We start from the raw sequence: 19,053 nt of genomic DNA on the forward strand, positions 1-19,053 counted from the left end.
TTCTAAAACATTCTAGCACGCTATCATTCAAGGGATATGCTGAAATATAAAATGGAATACTTTAAAGCAAAGTAAATATTATTAGTGCAAGTAAAAGCATTTGCATCAATTAAACACATTTTAAAGCATGCTTTTGATTCTAGGCATTAATGTGAAGCTTTCTGTGTAATGACATTGTAATTTATGATAATAAGTAGTAGTAGTAGTAGTAGTAGTAGGCTTCACTTCCTAGGTGTGCTGCTAACTTGACTTTTTGCCAAGTCCCTGTTTCTATATGAACATCAAGCCTTTATGCAGGGGAGCAGCAGCATAGGGCTAGTGAGGAGATGGCCATACATGCTAGAAAGTACATGTGGAACTCTGTGTTGTAAAAGTGAAACTAAAACCTAAATACAGTTTTATTAATGTGATTGTGACCTTTGTAATCATTTAAGTCTTCTACACACTTTAGGTCTGCAGCTCCTTAAAAATGAAACGAGAATATATGCAGTTTTTCCTCTTCTGTGTTCTGAGGTTATGAGCCGATCATTAGTCAAGTTTGTTTTCATAATGTTCTGTATGCTAATTTAAAAAAAGTGTAACCAGTTTGTTTATAAAGTATAAATATACATTTTAAAAACAAATGGAATACAAGCTATATGTATTACTCTCACCACAGTGGCCTAATCTAAAAAAATAGAATGTCTCGTCACCTATTTTCTGTCTAATACTAAAAGGTGGTGTTTTGTATCATTTATAATATTTTGAATTTGCTATAAAGGTCAATAATAGATGGTGTTTTTGTGTTCAATCACAGTATGTATTTACCATTTTATACCCCTTGTGTTTTTGGGTCCTGTTGAAATAAAATAGTCATGTTTTAAAACTTGATTTAATAAAGTCATGTCAATCATCTTTGATCCCAGTGTGACACAAACAGCTTTGTTCAGTCTAAAACAATTTATAATCTAGAGACATCATATAACTGAAGAACATGTTGTGTTGCTGTTGTGTATTGTATGTGTTGAGAATGCTGAACATTTTGCGCCTTACAATAAAGGAACTTATTTAAATTAAGCTGTATTTGTCTTTTTAAAAGGAAAGAACAACTAGCATATATAACAAACAAAACAATAAATCACATGGTCCTGAAATCTGCTTCCCATGCAATTGTCAGTTTGACTTAATTACTAGTTGACTTGCTTCAGAGATCATCAATCATTTGTCTGAGAGAACAAGACAATGTGTGAAGTACAGACCAACTGGAATGTTGTTAAAGCATAGGCTAAATAAAACCACCATCAAAACCAGAATTGATTTAAAATCATAATTGCAGAAATAAACATCACTTTTAACAATACTTCCATTGCAGAAAACACATCCAGAAACATTCATACTCACAATAAGAGTCAAAACAAACACAAAAACACATCAATAAAAGAGCATAGTTAATAAACCTGTCTGTCACCGATAGATACTGCACATGACAGCTTCAATAAAAGTGGTTCAGAATTTGCATATTGTGCTGAAGCACTGTCTCACTGATTTACTGTCAAATATGTTCTTACACCTCAAGGTTTACAGTAGACAATTCCTGTCCAGACAGCTTGCACTTGACATCTTGAAAGTGGTTGATAATTTGCATATAGTGATGCACACAAAAGCCTCTCATTCAGCAACCCCTCAAGGCTTACCTCACATTATTTGTTGTTGCCTGCCTCTGTAAAGGTATGTGGCTGATATGCAACTTCAGCCTTTGAGCACTATACTAGAGGAACATTCAATAGCTACCCAACTATAGCACTGCTCATAGGTAGGAGAGGTGGTGGGGCCTAATCTCATAATCCACTCATGGTCAGAGCACATTAGTGCAAAAATATGACAGTGGGATCAAAAGACAGTCTAGATTCACTCACCTACATGTTAACAGACCAAGTATAGATTTGTTGGTACCTTAATGCCATTACGTGACCTGTTCGCAGGATTAGATTTACATACAACTAAGTGTCTAACATGTAAAATCTGGCCCAACATGAGGCTCATCTATGAAAGGACTGCCATGTTTGAAGCAAATATCTGATCATCATTAGTTTGAATTCAGTTTTACATTTATTTGAATCCCTCAAGCTAGTGTGTAAAATCAGACCAAGACAATTGAGGACAGCCCAGTAACAAAGGTCAACATTTGAACGTTTAGAGGAAGCCGGGTGCAGTCTTGTTTGGCACAACTTGCTGTACATATAAATTAGTTTGATAGCGCTTTTCCTAATGCTCAAAGACGCATAAATATTATAGTCTATAGCAGTGTTTTTCAAAGTGGGGGCCGCTCAAAGTTTGAGGGAAACAGGATTTTTATTTTTATGTTATTAATAGGGCCGGGACTCGATTAAAAAAATTAATCTAATTAATTAGAGGCTTTGTAATTAATTAATCGCATTTTTAATCACATAAATATTTGACCTGAGAACAGTGAGAAGCAATTTTTTTCACATGGATTTTAGTATACCATTAGGCGCATTCACACCGCAGTACTTTTCCCACAAAGGTTCATGAGAACTCTTTGAACCTGGGGGAGGATTAGGCAAATGAAGCCGCTGACGTCACTTCTTCTGCTTTGGATTTACTGGCAGGCCGCAAACCACTTCACGGCGTATACTGCCGCCCAAAGTCCCCGGCCGGAAGTCCCCGGAGTTGGGGACTGGCTTCAGTAGAAGCTGCTGGGAGTCCCAGCAGCTTCTACTGAAGCCTTCTGAGTAAATCGCCAGAACGTCGACACCTCCTCATCTCCACCGCTCCCATGTTTTATTTTGTGTTTTCATAAGTTAGTCTCTCTGCGTTTCTGCGCTGGGATAATGCTAATGCTAATAATGCTAATGCGAGGATAATAAAATGGCGGCTTCACAAAACTTTTTGGGAGTTTTACGGGGCGTGGTTTGCAATCCGCCCAGCCAATCAGAAATATAGCTCTTTTCTCACAAGAGAGCCGTACGAAAGTCCCTGCTCTCTAGCAGCTCTCTGCTCTCTAGCAGGGACTTTCGTGGGGGTAAAAAGGTTCTCATGAACTAATTTTAGTACCGGCTCTTTTTGGTGTGAACGCGATAAAAGAGGCTAACGTCCACGCTAGCTGCTATATGTTTTGCATTGAGGTGATACTTGAGGCTTGATGTGCTGCGGTGATATGCGAATTCCTTTTTGCATAATTTGTACACAACCGTGCTCTTATCGACGCTTCCATCCGTCCGTTTTTTAAAACAACATTTCCCACTGTTGTTCCGTGGTTTGTTGTTGTCTGAAGTCATGAACGTTAGTTGGTGCTCCAGTATAATCGGTACGCCTGAAACTCATCCAGTGAGAAACGTTCCGCGGTGCAAAAATAAGTGCGATTAAAATGCGTTAATTTTTGTGTAATTAATTAATCTTAATTAACGCGTTAAAGTCCCGGCCCTAGTTATTAATAACTGCATATCTATCAATCTGTGTCCTTTGATGCCAATCTTTCCATATTTTTAGTTTTTGAATCACACGACCGCCCTTCAAACCAATCAGAATCGAGCTGCCGCTACTGCGAGTGAAAATCTGCTCAGCTTTTGGAGCAAGTGAATGTTTCGCTCTGCAGCTGGATGAGAGCACGGATGTAGCAAATGTCGCAGAATTGCTTGCATACATCAGATTTATTTCAGAAGACAACTTTGTTGAGGAAATATTATTTTGCAAAGCACTGGAAGGTAGGACCACACGAAGAGACACTTTCCAAGTTTTAGATGAGTACATCATCTCAAATGGACTTCTCGTTGTGTGACAGGCAAAGAAAGCGGAGTGACAGCTTCGATCAGGCAGAAGGCCCCAAATGTAGTGGCAACGTACTGCATGTTCCATCGGGAGGCACTTGTACACATCATTTAAAAAAACAATTGCAACAGGGGGGTCCCCGCCAGAGGCTAATGCTATATGGGGGACCTTGGCATGGCAAAGTTTGGGAACCCCTGGTCTAGTGCATTTCTCAAGGTTGCAAGAGATCGGCAAGTGGTTTTAGTTTAGTACATTATATAAAATAGTCGTGTTTAGATATTGCTTTGATGTGATACAGACCCAACAAAAGACACCACTAGTTCCAGTTATCAGGCAGTTGGGACTTTATTTCAATGGATCAGTGTCTTTTTACAATGTGAACTGTTTCTCAAACAAACAAGTTCTCCTTCAGATCAGTGTCCATGAGTCCCACGATCATCTGAAAGAGAAGACATTTGATAAGTGCAAAGAAAAGCAAATGCTGTGGTTGTAACAGTTTAGCACAGCTATAGTTACTACTTTGTCAGCAATCAGCTAAACTCCGTTTATTATCTGTGTGCATTAACCATTTGTCTTTGTACATCCCAGCAAGTCTAGTCAAGCCCTTATGGTATATGTAAGGAGTATAAATTAAGTCAGGGGAATCAATCTTGGATGCTGAACAAACCCCAGCAAGGTATGACACATTTCTACATCATATTTCACACAAAGCTTCTCTAAAGGACACTTGACAAACTTGCAGAACAGATTGTGTCATGAGCAGATCCACTCAACAATCTGCCAGTAATTCCAGTTTTAGATTCATCGGAACAGAAGCAGATAGGGATGCACGATATTGGTTTTGAAACCGATAACTTCCTGCTTCTCAAGACCGATAATAAAAAAATGTTTACGCCACTAATTATTTTAACGCATGTGTATTTTTTTTCCTTGGCCGCCCCGTAGTTTCAGAGCGCATCGAGTTTAAAATACCATCTACAAGATGATGCTGACAGCCCAGCTCCTGCCGCCCGCTTGTGGCAGACCACACTTCCACGCTCACCGGCAGGCACCGACTGGCTATTGGGAGGACCGGGAGGGTGTGTGTATGTGTGGCCCGAGCGAGAAAGAGACCTTACGTGCATTGTTGTTGTTAGCATCTGGTGCTAGCTAGCTGCGCTAACGGATATAAGGAGCTGTTTAAATGAAAACAGAGGGCACTTGACTTTATGCAGGAAGCCAGACAGTGGGACATTGTACGAAAAGTCAGCACACTCAGCACGGATAGTGCGCAACATGATTGCAGCGTCCAGGCAGCTCCGGTTCGAGCATATGCCTTGAGTTGCACATAGCTCCAACGCCCATACCACCGACGACATGTTTGTTCACTGTCCTGGCTTCACGGCCGCACACCATTTACGTCACAGCCAGGCACGAGTTAGGGAGCGCTGGATTTGTGAAAAACTCCCCTCTTCCTAAACCACTAATACCACAGTACTGGCAAAACGGTAGGAGCCGAGTGAAAAACAAGCGCCCCTCATCCCAATCCACCCACACCGCAGTATTTTTTTACCCAAAAAATATATTGTATATTATCGGGGCTATTAATACTGGTATCGGGTTTATCGGGATGACGTCATAATTCCTAATATCGGGCCTATAATTATCGTGCATCCCTAGAAGCAGACAGTGGTTTGTTTTGACAGACAATGCACTTTTACCTGCACAAAGTGAGTGTTCTTCAGTCAGCTGGTTGGGTTGGATGCTTAACCAGCACATCATGACTACAGCACATCTTATGGCAGCTCACAGGCCTTTCGCTACAGAGGGAAATTAGGTTGAATGTCATTAGTCAAGCCTTTTTCAAATCATGTTTTATAACTGCATCATTAATGTTCAGAAAACCGATCATCACCACTAACAATCTGACGGTAATTCCAGCTATTTCAGTTTTAGATTCATCACAACAGAAGCAGACAGTTTGTTTTTATGACAGACAATGGACTTTTACCTGCACAAAGTGAGTGTTCTTCGTCAGCTGGTTGGTTGGAAGTATGTGCAGCACATCTTATGGCAGCTCACAGGTTTTCCTACAGAGGGAAACGAGGTTCAAATGAGTTAAATGCCATTAATCCAGTTTCCATCAAGTTACATAACTGCATCCTCAATGTTCAGAAAACCGATCATCACCACTAACAATCTGATGGTAATTCCAGCTATTTCAGTTTTAGATTCATCACAACAGAAGCAGACAATTTATGTTTATAAACAACGCAATTTTACCTGAACAAAATTGATGTTCTTCTGTCAGCTGGTTCAGTTGGAAGTATGTGCAGCACTGCGTGACTACAGCACATCTTATGGCAGCTCACGGCCTTTTTCTAAAGGAAACAATGTGTAAATGGGTTCTATGTTATTAATCCAGTCTTTTTCCCCCCATGAAGTTTCATAACTGCATCATTAATGTTCAGAAAACCGATCATCACCACTAACAATCTGATGGTAATTCCAGCTATTTCAGTTTTAGATTCATCACAACAGAAGCAGACAGTTTATGTTTATAAACAACGCAATTTTACCTGAACAAAATTGATGTTCCTCGTCAGCTAGTTGGCTGGAAGTATGTGCAGCACTGCATGACTACAGCACATCTTATGGCAGCTCACGGCCTTTTTCTAAAGGAAACAATGTGGAAATGGGTTATATGTTATAAAGCCAGTCTTTTTTTTCTCCCCATGAAGTTTTATAACTGCATCATTAATGTTCAGAAAACCGATCATCACCACTAACAATCTGACGGTAATTCCAGCTATTTCAGTTTTGGATTCATCACAACAGAAGCAGACAGTTTGTTTTTAATGACAGACAATGGACTTTTACCTGCACAAAGTGAGTGTTCTTCTGTCAGCTGGTTGGGTTGGATGCTTAACCAGCAATGCATGACTACAGCACATCTTATGGCAGCTCACAGGCGTTTTGCTACAGAGGGAAATTAGGTTGAATGTCATTAGTCAAGCCTTTTTCAAATCATGTTTTATATCTGCATCCTCAATGTTCAGAAAACCGATTATCACCACTAACAATCTGACGGTAATTCCAGCTATTTCAGTTTTAGATTCATCACAACAGAAGCAGACAGTTTATGTTTATAAACAACGCAATTTTTACCTGCACAAAATTCATGTTCTTGAGTCAGCTGGTTCAGTTGGAAGTATGTGCAGCACTGCGTGACTACAGCACATCTTATGGCAGCTCACGGCCTTTTTCTAAAGGAAACAATGTGGAAATGGGTTTAATGTTATTAATCCAGTCTTTTTCCCCCCATGAAGTTTCATAACTGCATCATTAATGTTCAGAAAACCGATCATCACCACTAACAATCTGACGGTAATTCCAGCTATTTCAGTTTTAGATTCATCACAACAGAAGCAGACAGTTTCTTTTTAATGACAGACAATGGACTTTTACCTGCACAAAGTGAGTGTTCTTCTGTCAGCTGGTTGGTTGGTTGGAAGTATGTGCAGCACATCTTATGGCAGCTCACAGGTTTTCCTACAGAGGGAAACGAGGTTCAAATTAGTTAAATGCCATTAATCCAGTTTCCATCAAGTTACATAACTGCATCCTCAATGTTCAGAAAACCGATCATCACCACTAACAATCTGATGGTAATTCCAGCTATTTCAGTTTTAGATTCATCACAACAGAAGCAGACAGGTTGGTTTTTAATGACAGACAATGGACTTTTACCTGCACAAAGTGAGTGTTCTTCGTCAGCTGGTTGGGTTGGAAGTATGTGCAGCACTGCATGACTACAGCACATCTTAGGGCAGCTCACAGGTTTTTTTCTAAAGGAAACAATGTGGAAATGGGTTTAATGTTATTAATCCAGTCTTTTTCCCCCCATGAAGTTTCATAACTGCATCATTAATGTTCAGAAAACCGATCATCACCACTAACAATCTGACGGTAATTCCAGCTATTTCAGTTTTGGATTCATCACAACAGAAGCAGACAGTTTCTTTTTAATGACAGACAATGGACTTTTACCTGCACAAAGTGAGTGTTCTTCGTCAGCTGGTTGAGTTGGATGCTTAACCAGCCCATCATGACTACAGCACATCTTATGGCAGCTCACAGGCGTTTTGCTACAGAGGGAAATTAGGTTGAATGTCATTAGTCAAGCCTTTTTCAAATCATGTTTTATATCTGCATCCTCAATGTTCAGAAAACCGATCATCACCACTAACAATCTGACGGTAATTCCAGCTATTTCAGTTTTAGATTCATCACAACAGAAGCAGACAGTTTCTTTTTATGACAGACAATGGACTTTTACCTGCACAAAGTGTTTCAGTTTTAGATTCATCACAACAGAAGCAGACAGTTTCTTTTTATGACAGACAATGGACTTTTACCTGCACAAAGTGAGTGTTCTTCGTCAGCTGTTGGGTTGGATGTTTTTGAATCAATGCATGACTACAGCACATCTTAGGGCGGCTCAGGCGTTTTGCTACAGAGGGAAATTAGGTTGAATGTCATTAGTCAAGGCTTTCTTAAATCATGTTTCATAACTGCATCCTCAATGTTCAGAAAACCGATCATCACCACTAACAATCTGACGGTAATTCCAGCTATTTCAGTTTTAGATTCATCACGACAGAAGCAGACAGTTTGTTTTATGATGAATGTATATTCACCTGCAAGGAATGAGTCTGTCCAGTCAGCTGGTTTAGTTGGGAAGAGGAGGGACAATCCATGGCATCACAGGCAGCTCATAAGGTTGTCATCTACATAATGGAACAAGGTAGTAATTAGTCAAGTGACATTAAGACCAAATAGGTACATTATTTATGATCAAATGTTCAGAAAACTGATGGTCACCACTAAACAATCTGCTGGTAATTCCAGCCATCACTACATTTTACGGGCAAGGCAATTAAACTGAACATTAAACCAACCTCAGTCTCCACTTGTCCATCATTGAGTTCAAAGAGCCACCAGAGTGAGGGCCACCTGGAGAAATAACAAGACATTGATAGTTAAAATTAGTAATCGTGACTATTCAGGTGTACAGGCAAAATGTAAATGTGATCTTGTGCAAGTTAAGATATTAGTTAGGAAAGTTTACAAAAATGAATAAACTTAAATCACCCATTTTGGATGAAAAGGGGAGATATGTCTTAAGTTTCCATCACTATTAACCATTAAAGATGGGTATACTAAAATCATATCCAAATATAGCTTCAATTAAGCAAATACAGGCTGATAGAGAACCAGCTAGTAACTTTGGTGTAGACTGAGTCAAAGTTTAAAGGTTGGAGTATCGCAACTCTGGCAATTCTACTTTCTAAACGATAACGATAAAAGGAACAAATGGCAAGTTTATCATTGATATAAAAAAAAGGGTGCATATTTAACTATAAATTCCATTTCATTTTTGGCAACCACATCCGTGAGCATCACTTTTTAGTTGTCTTCACGACTTGTGGAAATACATCGATCAAAGGAAGGAACATTTACATGTTTGCAGTTAAATGAGAATTCTTAACTAGTGTGAGATAAATTACCATGTTTCACTTTGTCTTTCATACAGTCCATCGCAGTGTTCTCCACGTGGCTGCTTGGGGCCCATCGCGGAAATGCTAACGTGACTATTCAGCTTTAAACACTACGACTTAACTAGAATCACAAACTAAAGCTACACTTACATGTTGCCGAAACACTTAGTAATGTTTATATTTACTCGCTCTCAACACATTTAAGCAAACCAACCAGGGACCTGGACACTTCTTCGACCTTCTGCCGATTTCAAAAGAGACAGTCAAGTCGCGATGGCGCAGTATTTATACCTTGAGAGTCGCAGGAATTATACGTCACTTGTTCTTTAGTTTTCGCGCGCTACAATCCCCCGAGCTCTCCTGCCACCTGCTGTATCGGAATGTGAACAATAAATGTCTGAGTGACTGAGTGTCTGAGTGTCTGAGTAACCCAAATATCCAGAGGTGGAAGAAGTACTAGTCGTTATCGGTCGTTATCCCTCACTTAAATCCTATCTCAGTATCCATGTACCATTTTGTATGTTTTGCAAGGATGCTATTGAGTGCTTCCATCCAGGGTCGGCTCTAGAACAAATCGAATGGAGGGGCAATCATTTACCAAGGGGGGGCACACACTGCCGTCAACAACCAACAAACAAACACCAACGCAACTTCAAAAACATGCTGTAAAGTCTATTGTCTTTCACACACATTGCAGGGGTGTATGTGCTATTTTATAGCGCACCATGACTTGTGCATGCATGCACTGTTGTGGCACAACCACCAACACAGAAACATATGGACATAGGCCACGATATAAAAAGTGTGCAAATGTATTTAGTATCCTATCCATGTGAACATGTTTTAGGTGGGGGTGGACCTAACCTCCTCTAGGAGGGTCCGGGGGCATGCTCCTCCGGGAACATTATTTTTAAAATATTGAAGTTAAATGCATCAATCTGGTGCACTTTGAGAGCAAAATGAAGAGATCTATGGATAGCCTACATCTCTCAGCATCCAAATGAAACAGAGCTGTACACAGATTTACTTTTTCTTTATGGATATTTTACTAATCACTCCCCTTTTAAACTGTATTCTTGTGTTACTGTCCTATAGTATTTCATACCCGTTTTTCATTTATTCTCTTATTTTTTAATAACTATAATGATCATATAAAGGTGTTCCTCGCAAATACTTGTTTACATAAATGGTGACCAAACCGTTTGAGACCCACTGAGATAACTTACACTAAAGTGAACTATCTAAACACTGAGAGAGTCCTTACCTCACTGAGCTGACGTTATACGATCCTCTCAGTCTGACAGGAGAGAACTCTCCTCCACCTTGGTGTAGAAACAGCTCTTTATATCCGTTAGCATAGCTAGCTAACCAGATGCTAACAACAACATTCCACGTTACCGCTCGCGCACTCACAAAATACGCTCGTGCCACACACACACAGAGCCGAGCTTGAATGAAACACAGAGACCCAGAAGTAGGCTACTTGTACTGTACTGTATATCATATTATTTTTGATGGCTTTACTGTATAATCAGTGTAACAGATGAACAGATCGCCACCGGGCTTTCATCTAAACACACAGCCACGTAATGATAACAAAAAAAAAGAGTCGGGGATCATTGGTCAAGCAACACACCAATCAGAGAGCAGCAGTGAGCACAGCTCAGGCTGTGTTTTATATTTGTATTCTTTATTTCTGACGTATTTCACACAAAAAACATTTAGTGGAAACGTTTTTACTTATATGATTTTTTTTTTTAAACGGCAAAGTGGCAAGGCTTGCCCACCCTGCGTTGGGGGGGCACAGTGACTCATTTGGGGGGGCATGGCCCGCGAATGACCCCCCATGACGCCGACCCTGCTTCCATCCATGAGTTACTGGTGCCTTCTGACAGAGCACCGTTGCCGACTTCACAGCTGTCTGTCTAAAAAAACCCGTTAGAAATCCAGTGGTGTAAAGCAACTAAACTGCATTCTCAAGTATAGCCTACTGTACTTAGCCTAAGTACCATTTTGAGATACATCATACGTGTACTTTTACTTTTATTTTACGTGTAATATTTAATTGCAGGACTTTTAGTCTGCAATAAGTAGGCTATTACAATTGAGTAGACCTATGGCGTCTGTATTTCTTTATTGTAAAATAACAACTGAGTGAAAAACGGAATATCCCCTCGTGAGTTACAAAAAGGTTGATCTTAATCCTAAATTATTCTTCTCTATGAAACACTTTGCCTACACGTTACCCATGTAACAACCGCGTGTTTGTAAATAGCCTATGGACGCATTAAGTCTACGATAAGGTATATTTATTTATCTCAAATGGGGAAATGTTTTCGTTACAGCAGCATAAACAAGGCATTGCACATAATTAGAAACTAAAGAGTAGAAAATAAACAATTATAAAATAGAAACACTTCAAAATTAAAACTGAACTAAAGAGTAGAAAATATACAAGATGATAGTGGTGGTCTAATGTACAAGATGATAGTGGTGGTCTAATGGATAGGTGCTGAAGATCGGAAGGTTGTGAGTTCAAAATCCCGCCAGGAACACCACCACAGTGTGCCCTAAGGCAGTGGTTCCCAAACTTTTTGTGCCCAAGGCACACCAAAGGTCAAGTAAAAATCTCAAGGCACACCTATTGTGCAAAATAGCCCTTATAACACGTGTTATCACTCATATCATGTAAAATATCTGTAAATGTGCATAATTATTTACTAATGCAAAATAAAATGTGACAAAGACAACTATATTACTCATGAAATATTTCAGAAATTAATTTGAAACTTTATCAAATTAGGCTTCATCAAAGCAGCAACACACTCATTTAAACCAGACAGGTCACAAAATAAAAAATGAGGCAAAGGAAACTCAGCAGAAATTCAGCACAGAGAACTGTCAATGCAAGGAAGCTGCATTGTCCATGGTCCTGAACTACAAATTATAAATGTAACATTTCAGCAATCAGCATTGAAACATGTGCTATTGTAAATATTTTGCCGATTTACAAATTAGTGAGATACATGTGCCCGTCGGGGCACATGGCAAGTCCTGTTCAACAGAGCCGTGACCTCCTGTTGTTCTTCATGTAAATCAGGTTCTTCATGTAAATCAGAGTAGAGAACACCAACTCCAGAGATGGGGTCGTTACTAAAAAAATGTAATATATTACATATTACTTTAAAAAAAGCAATATATTACACTACTTCGTTACTATCTACATAAAGTAACTCGTTACTTTACTCGCCGAGCACGTACACGCATGCGTGAGTGGCAATAACGTTCCTTACCAGCAGGCGGCGGTAGTGTGTATTTGTCATTCAAAACAGACCACAACCGGAAGACAGAGAAGAAGAACAGACAACGTGATATAAACAAACAACAAATGGCGTGTGCGTTAGCTTCACCTTAGCATGTGTTCTTTGCAGGTGTTTGTTGAGGTTTGACGTGGTGTTTCCAGCAGTGGATAACAGCTTCTGGCCTGGACACAGTTTGCACCTCACCGTCACATTCCTGTCTATTCTTCGGACGAACTCAAAATAATGGGCATACCTCCACCAGTGGCGTTTTCTCCCGGAGGCCAAGGGAAGCCAGGCTTCCCTTGTTTTTTCGGATTGTAGTTATAATTTAAATAAATAAATAAAAACACTTCGTTTTGTTTCGCTAATTCTCCTTTGCTGTGTGTTGCTGCCGGCCCGTCTCTCCCCCATTCTCATTGATTATTTTACAAAGAGTGAAACAAACAGCGCCCCTCTAGATGTTATGGTGAAACAGTAGATTGCACTCACTGTTGCGAGAGGAGGCCAGCCGAATCTGTCTTCCCTTGGTGAAAAAAAATTGAGGGATTGACCAATCCGATGAGGCCCACGTGATGCCCCTGCCAACCTGTGATTGGTCAGGGCCATGCCAAGGGAAGCCAGCCGCCTCTTGCTTCCCTTCAGAGGCGGCTGGCGGCTGGCGATTTGATTGGACACTGCCATCCAATCAAATCACATCAACATCAGTTTTAATACTGTCATCACCGCCGTTAGAAATTATCAAGCAAATGAAGCATTATGGAGGGTGGAGATTTGGCGTACTTAATCAAACATAACTTTACTAAACTTCCGCTACAGCAGCAACTAAAAATTAAATCAGATGACAGGCCAATGCCCACACTCGAGCTGTGTGTACACAGAGGAAAAAGGGAGAGAATCGGACGTTCAATGAGGATAATTATGTCCGCACGGAGTGGCTAACTGGAAGCGCTAAACTTCAGCGTCTATTTTGCTGGCCATGTCTTCTCTTTGACAAGGATTCGTGCTCCCTGAACAATCCTTGGGCAACTTCAGGATTCATCGACCTTGCCAACCTGTCACGGGCAATTGAAAGGCACGGTAAATCCAAAAATCACATAGATTGTGTTATTGTCTGCATACATTAATAAGTAATATGCTTAAATTAATTTCAGCTGGAGAGTGCGTGCGGAGCTTTCGGTTAGATAACAGGCGTGTGCAAGTCCTGCATCTGTGTGATACACATGTGTGTAAAATGATACCGGGCGCTGTAATCACTCATCTGGTTACGTTATTGGGCTTCCCCTACATTTTTCCCCACGCCACGCTACTGACCTCCACCCCTCGAAAGTTATCGCTGACTCAGCCATGTTTATGCAGCACTGCACGTGGAGATGTGGACGCACAAGTCGCACAGGTTACGTACATATAAACCTACAAAGTACTGATATCGTAAATTAAAAAGTAATTATTTTTTTTGTAGTTGTATATTGCAATAATAATGTATGGTTGTCACAAAATCCCACGGCACACCGTTTGGGAACCACTGCCCTAAGGCACTTAGTCCTTAGTTACTACAGGGAGAATGTCCCTGTAATTGGTAATTGTCAGTCGCTTTGGATAAAAGCGTCAGCTAAATGAAATGTAATGACAAATTGACCGTAAAGATAAAAATCTGTAAACTATCTGACAGATTAAACACTATTGAGGGACCACTTTTCAGCTCTCACTGTGTTTAAATTGCATGTCTGTTTCAGAGAGCAGAAAATAATGTGTTGAAGGGAAACAGGCATTACTGTGAGCCTGTACCATTTACTGACTGACGCTCAGGAAATCCTCCATCATTTTATCACCATGGAGGATGCATGTAAAAGAAAATACATTATCATTTATAAAATATCTGATCATACTACAATGAAGGATCACTGCACATCATAACAAAGACGAAAAATAGTTTTATTTACATCATCTGTTCAATTTCAACTTCAGATGCGTTGTAGGCTACTGCAGAAACGGGTTGGTTAAGGTGAAAAATTCAGAATAAAAAAAAGGCAATCGCACACAAACTGAGATTATTAGAGATTTTATTCGTTTCCAAAATTAACGAATGCGCCAGAAACACACAAAAAGGAGCAACTATATCCTAACGAGAGAAAAACAAAACACGGGATGAAGCTGCTGCGGCCTACTATAGGAAAATAAACTAACCTACTGCACATGCATAAAAGGAAAAATAAATCCTAGCCTTTAATTAAACAAAACATATATTTAACAAGTAGGCCTATGAGATTTGGTAAAAGGCCTCTCTTGGTCACGTACGTGCGTCATTGTCATGGAAACCGAACGTTGGGGCTGCAGCTGCTGTCCGCTCTAAGCTCACTTTGCACTTGGACTCTGACCAGAGCACACCTTTTGCAAAACTCACCTGTGGAGAGAAAACTCTTTGAGATTCAACCTGCTGGAAAACCAAACTTCTGAGAAACAAAACTACTATAAAACAAAAGTACTGTATCCCTGATCTGCTGTGGAAACCCGGAGAGGCGGAACAAGACCCCCAGAGGAGGAGCAGCACCTGCCGCTGGCCATAGGCCGTGTTGGGAAACTACACTCAAAGTAAAAAAAAAAAAAAAACGTTAAAAATACACATTTTTTGCCTTATAATTGTTCATATATCCCCTTAATATCTTACAAAGCTGTTTCTGTGTGGAAATGAGTGCAATATTTTTAGTTTAGAGGTGAAAAGTTCATAGAATGTTGGCATTTATTTTGCTCAAAATCCAATTTGGAGAAAGCAGAAACTCACTCACGTTTTTTCCGTGTAAAATTAATATTTGTGGATAAGACCTACTTTTTTTTTTTTACCTCCCTTTGGGTGTTACCCCCCTGGAGGTTTCTGCACCGCGACTGGAACGTCCTGAAGAAGGTCCACCCTCGGCCCCTCCAAGTTCAGGAGTATTCGCTCCAAGAACACCAGGCTTCGTCTTCTCCACGAAGAGGATCAGGGAAGAGGACTCCAGGAACTCGGCACCCTCCACCTTAGGCCTCTGCTGCCCCATGGTGCCCCTTCTTGTCGCGCAGCGCCCACCCGTGAGTTTTTGGCAGGCATTTCGCCCTTTGGGTGTTGCCCCTCCGGAGGATTCTGCGCTGCAAGTGGAACGTCCTGAAGAAGCTCCATCCTCAGCCCCTCCATCGACATCATGCCTCGGCTTCTCCACCAAGAGGACCTGGGAAGAGGCATGCAGGGAAGAGGACTACACTTACACTCGGAATTCCCCCCCCTCAGGCTCTGAGAACTTCATCATGGATCCTCCTGCAGGCGATGAAGGTAATCTCCCTGTCTACAATGCTCCTGATGAGGAAGAGGTAGTTGAGGTCAGGAACGCTGTCGGGGATGAAGGTGAGTTTGCTGTCGGTTTTTTAGGTGGATGTCATGGACTGAGGGAGGAGGAGGAGGAGGAGGAGGAGGAGGAGGAGGAGGAGGAGGAGGAGGAGGAGGAGGAGGAGGAGGAGGAGGAGGAGGAGGAGGGAGGAGGAGGAGGAGAGAGGAGGAGGAGGACACTGAAGATTATTGTGATGACGGTGATGACGGTGATGACGGTGATGACGATATCGGACGTCTCCCCACTCTCACCCAGCAATTCCCGCTGGTAAATGTTTGGGAGGTATTGCGTGGGACCTTCACTCCAAGCTTTCTCCCTGCAAATCCCTGCTCCCTCCCTTTGGGTGTTGCCCCCCTGGAGGTTTCTGCACCGCGACTGGAACGTCCTGAAGAAGGTCCACCCTCAGCCCCTCCAAGGTCAGGAGTGTTCGCTCCAAGAACACCAGGCTTCGTCTTCTCCACGAAGAGGATCAGGGAAGAAGACTCCAGGAACTCGGCACCCTCCACCTTAGGCCTCTGCTGCCCCATGGTGCCCCTTCTTGTCGCGCAGCGCCCACCCGTGAGTTTTTGGCAGGCATTTCGCCCTTTGGGCGTTGCCCCTCCGGATGATTCTGCACCGCAAGTGGAACGTCCTGAAGAAGCTCCATCCTCAGCCCCTCCATCGACATTAGGCCTCGGCTTCTCCACAAAGAGGACCTGGGAAAAGGCGTGCAGGGAAGAGGACTACACTTACACTCTGAATTCCCCCCCCCTCAGGCTCTGAGAACTTCATCATGGATCCTCCTGCAGGCGATGAAGGTAATCTCCCTGTCTACAATGCTCCTGATGAGGAAGAGGTAGTTGAGGTCAGGAACGCTGTCGGGGATGAAGGTGAGTTTGCTGTCGGTTTTTTAGGTGGATGTCATGGACTGAGGGAGGAGGAGGAGGAGGAGGAGGAGGAGGAGGAGGAGGAGGAGGAGGAGGAGGAGGAGGAGGAGGAGGAGGAGGAGGAGGAGGACGAGGACGAGGACGAGGACGAGGACGAGGACACTGAAGATTATTGTGATGACGGTGATGACGGTGATGACGATATCGGATGTCTCCCCCCTCTCACCCAGCAATTCCCGCTGGTAAATGTTTGGGAGGTATTGCGTGGGACCTTCACTCCAAGCTTCCTCCCTGCAAATCCCTGCTCCCTCCCTTTGGGTGTTGCCCCCCTGGAGGTTTCTGCACCGCGACTGGAACGTCCTGAAGAAGGTCCGCCCTCAGCCCCTCCGAGGTCAGGAGTGTTGGCTCCAAGAACACCAGGCTACGTCTTCTTCACGAAGAGGATCAGGGAAGAGGACTCCAGGAACTCGGCACCCTCCACCTTAGGCCTCTGCTGTCCCATGGTGCCCCTTCTTGTCGCGCAGCACCCACCCGTGAGTTTTTGGCAGGCATTTCGCCCTTTGGTTGTTGCCCCTCCGGAGGATTCTGCACCGCGACTGGAACGTCCTGAAGAAGGTCCACCCTCAGCCCCTCCGAGGTCAGGAGTGTTCGCTCCAACAACACCAGGCTTCGTCTTCTCCACGAAGAGGATCAGGGAAGAGGACTCCATCGACTCAGCACCCTCCACATCGGGCCCCGGCTTCTCTACCAAGAGGTTCAGGGAAGATGACTCCAGGGACTTGGCACCCTCCACCTTAGGCCTCTGCTGCCCCATGGTGCCTCGTTCTGTCCAGCAGTGCCCACCCGTGACCTTTTGGCAGACATTTTGCCCTTTTGGCATTGCCCCTCCGGAGGATTCTGCGCCGCAAGTGGAACGTCTTGAAGAAACTCCATCCTCAGCCCCTCCATCGACATCAGGCCTCGGCTTCTCCACCAAGAGGACCTGGGAGGAGGCGTGCAGGGAAGAGGACTTTAGGGACTCTCCAACCTCAGGCCTCGGCCTCTCCACCAAAAGGACCAGGGATGAGGACTTTAGGGACTTGACACCCTCCAGCTCAGGCCCCTGCCCCCCCCTGGACAAGAGATACCGTCCAGAGGACCACAGGCTCCCTGAAGACAGCGACTCGGACTGAGACGGACGTCTGCTGCAGGATCTGAAAACCTTTGCGTCTGGCAGGACTGATGAAGCCCCAGGCAGCTTCAAACACATCTTTCTGGGTTGGCGATAGGTCAGATCTTGCACCAGGGCTTTATTTTATTAATATGTCATTTTTCATTTCGATATTTTTTTCTTTTGGATAATAATTGATGATGGTCGATGCTCATACCAGGTTTTGTGATGGGTCAAAATTACATTGGGGCTTTTTATTTATATATTACTGTCTTTTTAATATTATTTGATAATGGTCAATGCTGATAGCAGAGGTAAGAGGAAGAGGATGAATAGGACGTTGTAGACGATGGTGTATCACTCCCCTCTCGTCCAGCAGCTCCCACCTGCAAGTATTTGCTACAGGATTTGAAATCCTTTGCCTCTATCAGGACTGATGAAGCCCCAGGCATCTTCAAACACGTCCTGCTGGGTCGATAGGTCAAATGTTGCACCAGGGCTTTTATTAATATATTACTTAATTTTTTATATCGTTTTTACTTTTGGATAAAAAATGTGATGATGGTCGATGCTGATACCAGAGGTAAGTTAACATGGTATGGTTGTGTATTCTTTCTTTTTAAAGTATGGCTTTGCAAGACAGGTAAGTAAATCGTTTAAGACGGTGGTTAAACTAATTCAAGCACATTTACTCAAGTACTGCTCAGTTTTTTCTAGGTGCAACATATAGTGCTAAAGCAGTGACTATTAACATCACGAAAAGTCTCCAAGTCTCTTTCAGGTTTTCTAACAGGTCTCCAGCATTACCCACGCTGCATCAACCTTCCTACAAAAAGCAACTCCGTGGAAGACTGAAACTCAAGGATGTTCCAGGATGTTCAGACGAAGAAGATGAGTTACTGCAGACCACACCAAAAGAAAGGATGACAACTGATTAAGAGCGGGTTGTCTTTTGGGGCTTAGTAAGTGATCCCCTCACAAGGATTGTATTTATTATTGGAGTTTTATCATATTTGTCCATCATTGAAGGTTACGTTTAACAGCTTGCAACAGTTCAGAGGTTGTATATTT

General features: G+C 42.4%; 1 long non-coding RNA gene, 10 other non-coding genes and 1 pseudogene across 28 annotated transcripts; all 12 read right to left on the minus strand.

Annotated features, from left to right (window-relative positions):
• Window positions 1-4,088: 4,088 nt before the first annotated feature.
• Window positions 4,089-9,577, minus strand: LOC117534452. Of its 18 annotated transcripts, XR_004567203.1 has the most exons (14): window positions 9,318-9,577; window positions 8,709-8,763; window positions 8,448-8,537; window positions 8,166-8,260; window positions 7,798-7,895; window positions 7,498-7,595; window positions 7,216-7,299; window positions 6,916-7,013; window positions 6,628-6,726; window positions 6,327-6,422; window positions 6,031-6,128; window positions 5,759-5,837; window positions 5,469-5,567; window positions 4,089-4,207 (listed from the first exon to the last, which is right to left on the minus strand). It is a non-coding gene; the product is annotated as an uncharacterized LOC117534452 (long non-coding RNA). The 18 variants fall into 18 exon arrangements; XR_004567207.1 differs by lacking the exon at window positions 7,798-7,895; XR_004567206.1 differs by lacking the exon at window positions 6,916-7,013.
• Window positions 5,642-5,714, minus strand: LOC117534463. The gene has a single exon (XR_004567229.1). It is a non-coding gene; the product is annotated as a small nucleolar RNA SNORD65 (small nucleolar RNA).
• LOC117534457 lies at window positions 5,917-5,989 on the minus strand. Its single transcript, XR_004567224.1, has one exon. It is a non-coding gene; the product is annotated as a small nucleolar RNA SNORD65 (small nucleolar RNA).
• LOC117534458 lies at window positions 6,213-6,285 on the minus strand. Its single transcript, XR_004567225.1, has one exon. It is a non-coding gene; the product is annotated as a small nucleolar RNA SNORD65 (small nucleolar RNA).
• Window positions 6,510-6,582, minus strand: LOC117534454. The gene has a single exon (XR_004567221.1). It is a non-coding gene; the product is annotated as a small nucleolar RNA SNORD65 (small nucleolar RNA).
• LOC117534462 lies at window positions 6,801-6,873 on the minus strand. Its single transcript, XR_004567228.1, has one exon. It is a non-coding gene; the product is annotated as a small nucleolar RNA SNORD65 (small nucleolar RNA).
• On the minus strand, window positions 7,098-7,170 carry LOC117534464. The gene has a single exon (XR_004567230.1). It is a non-coding gene; the product is annotated as a small nucleolar RNA SNORD65 (small nucleolar RNA).
• Window positions 7,379-7,451, minus strand: LOC117534459. The gene has a single exon (XR_004567226.1). It is a non-coding gene; the product is annotated as a small nucleolar RNA SNORD65 (small nucleolar RNA).
• LOC117534461 lies at window positions 7,680-7,752 on the minus strand. Its single transcript, XR_004567227.1, has one exon. It is a non-coding gene; the product is annotated as a small nucleolar RNA SNORD65 (small nucleolar RNA).
• Window positions 7,970-8,042, minus strand: LOC117534455. Its single transcript, XR_004567222.1, has one exon. It is a non-coding gene; the product is annotated as a small nucleolar RNA SNORD65 (small nucleolar RNA).
• On the minus strand, window positions 8,335-8,407 carry LOC117534456. Its single transcript, XR_004567223.1, has one exon. It is a non-coding gene; the product is annotated as a small nucleolar RNA SNORD65 (small nucleolar RNA).
• LOC117534460 lies at window positions 8,611-8,667 on the minus strand (annotated as a pseudogene).
• Window positions 9,578-19,053: the final 9,476 nt, after the last annotated feature.

The sequence above is a fragment of the Gymnodraco acuticeps genome, unplaced genomic scaffold (assembly GCF_902827175.1).
Source record: "Gymnodraco acuticeps unplaced genomic scaffold, fGymAcu1.1, whole genome shotgun sequence".
Taxonomy (NCBI): domain Eukaryota; kingdom Metazoa; phylum Chordata; class Actinopteri; order Perciformes; family Bathydraconidae; genus Gymnodraco; species Gymnodraco acuticeps.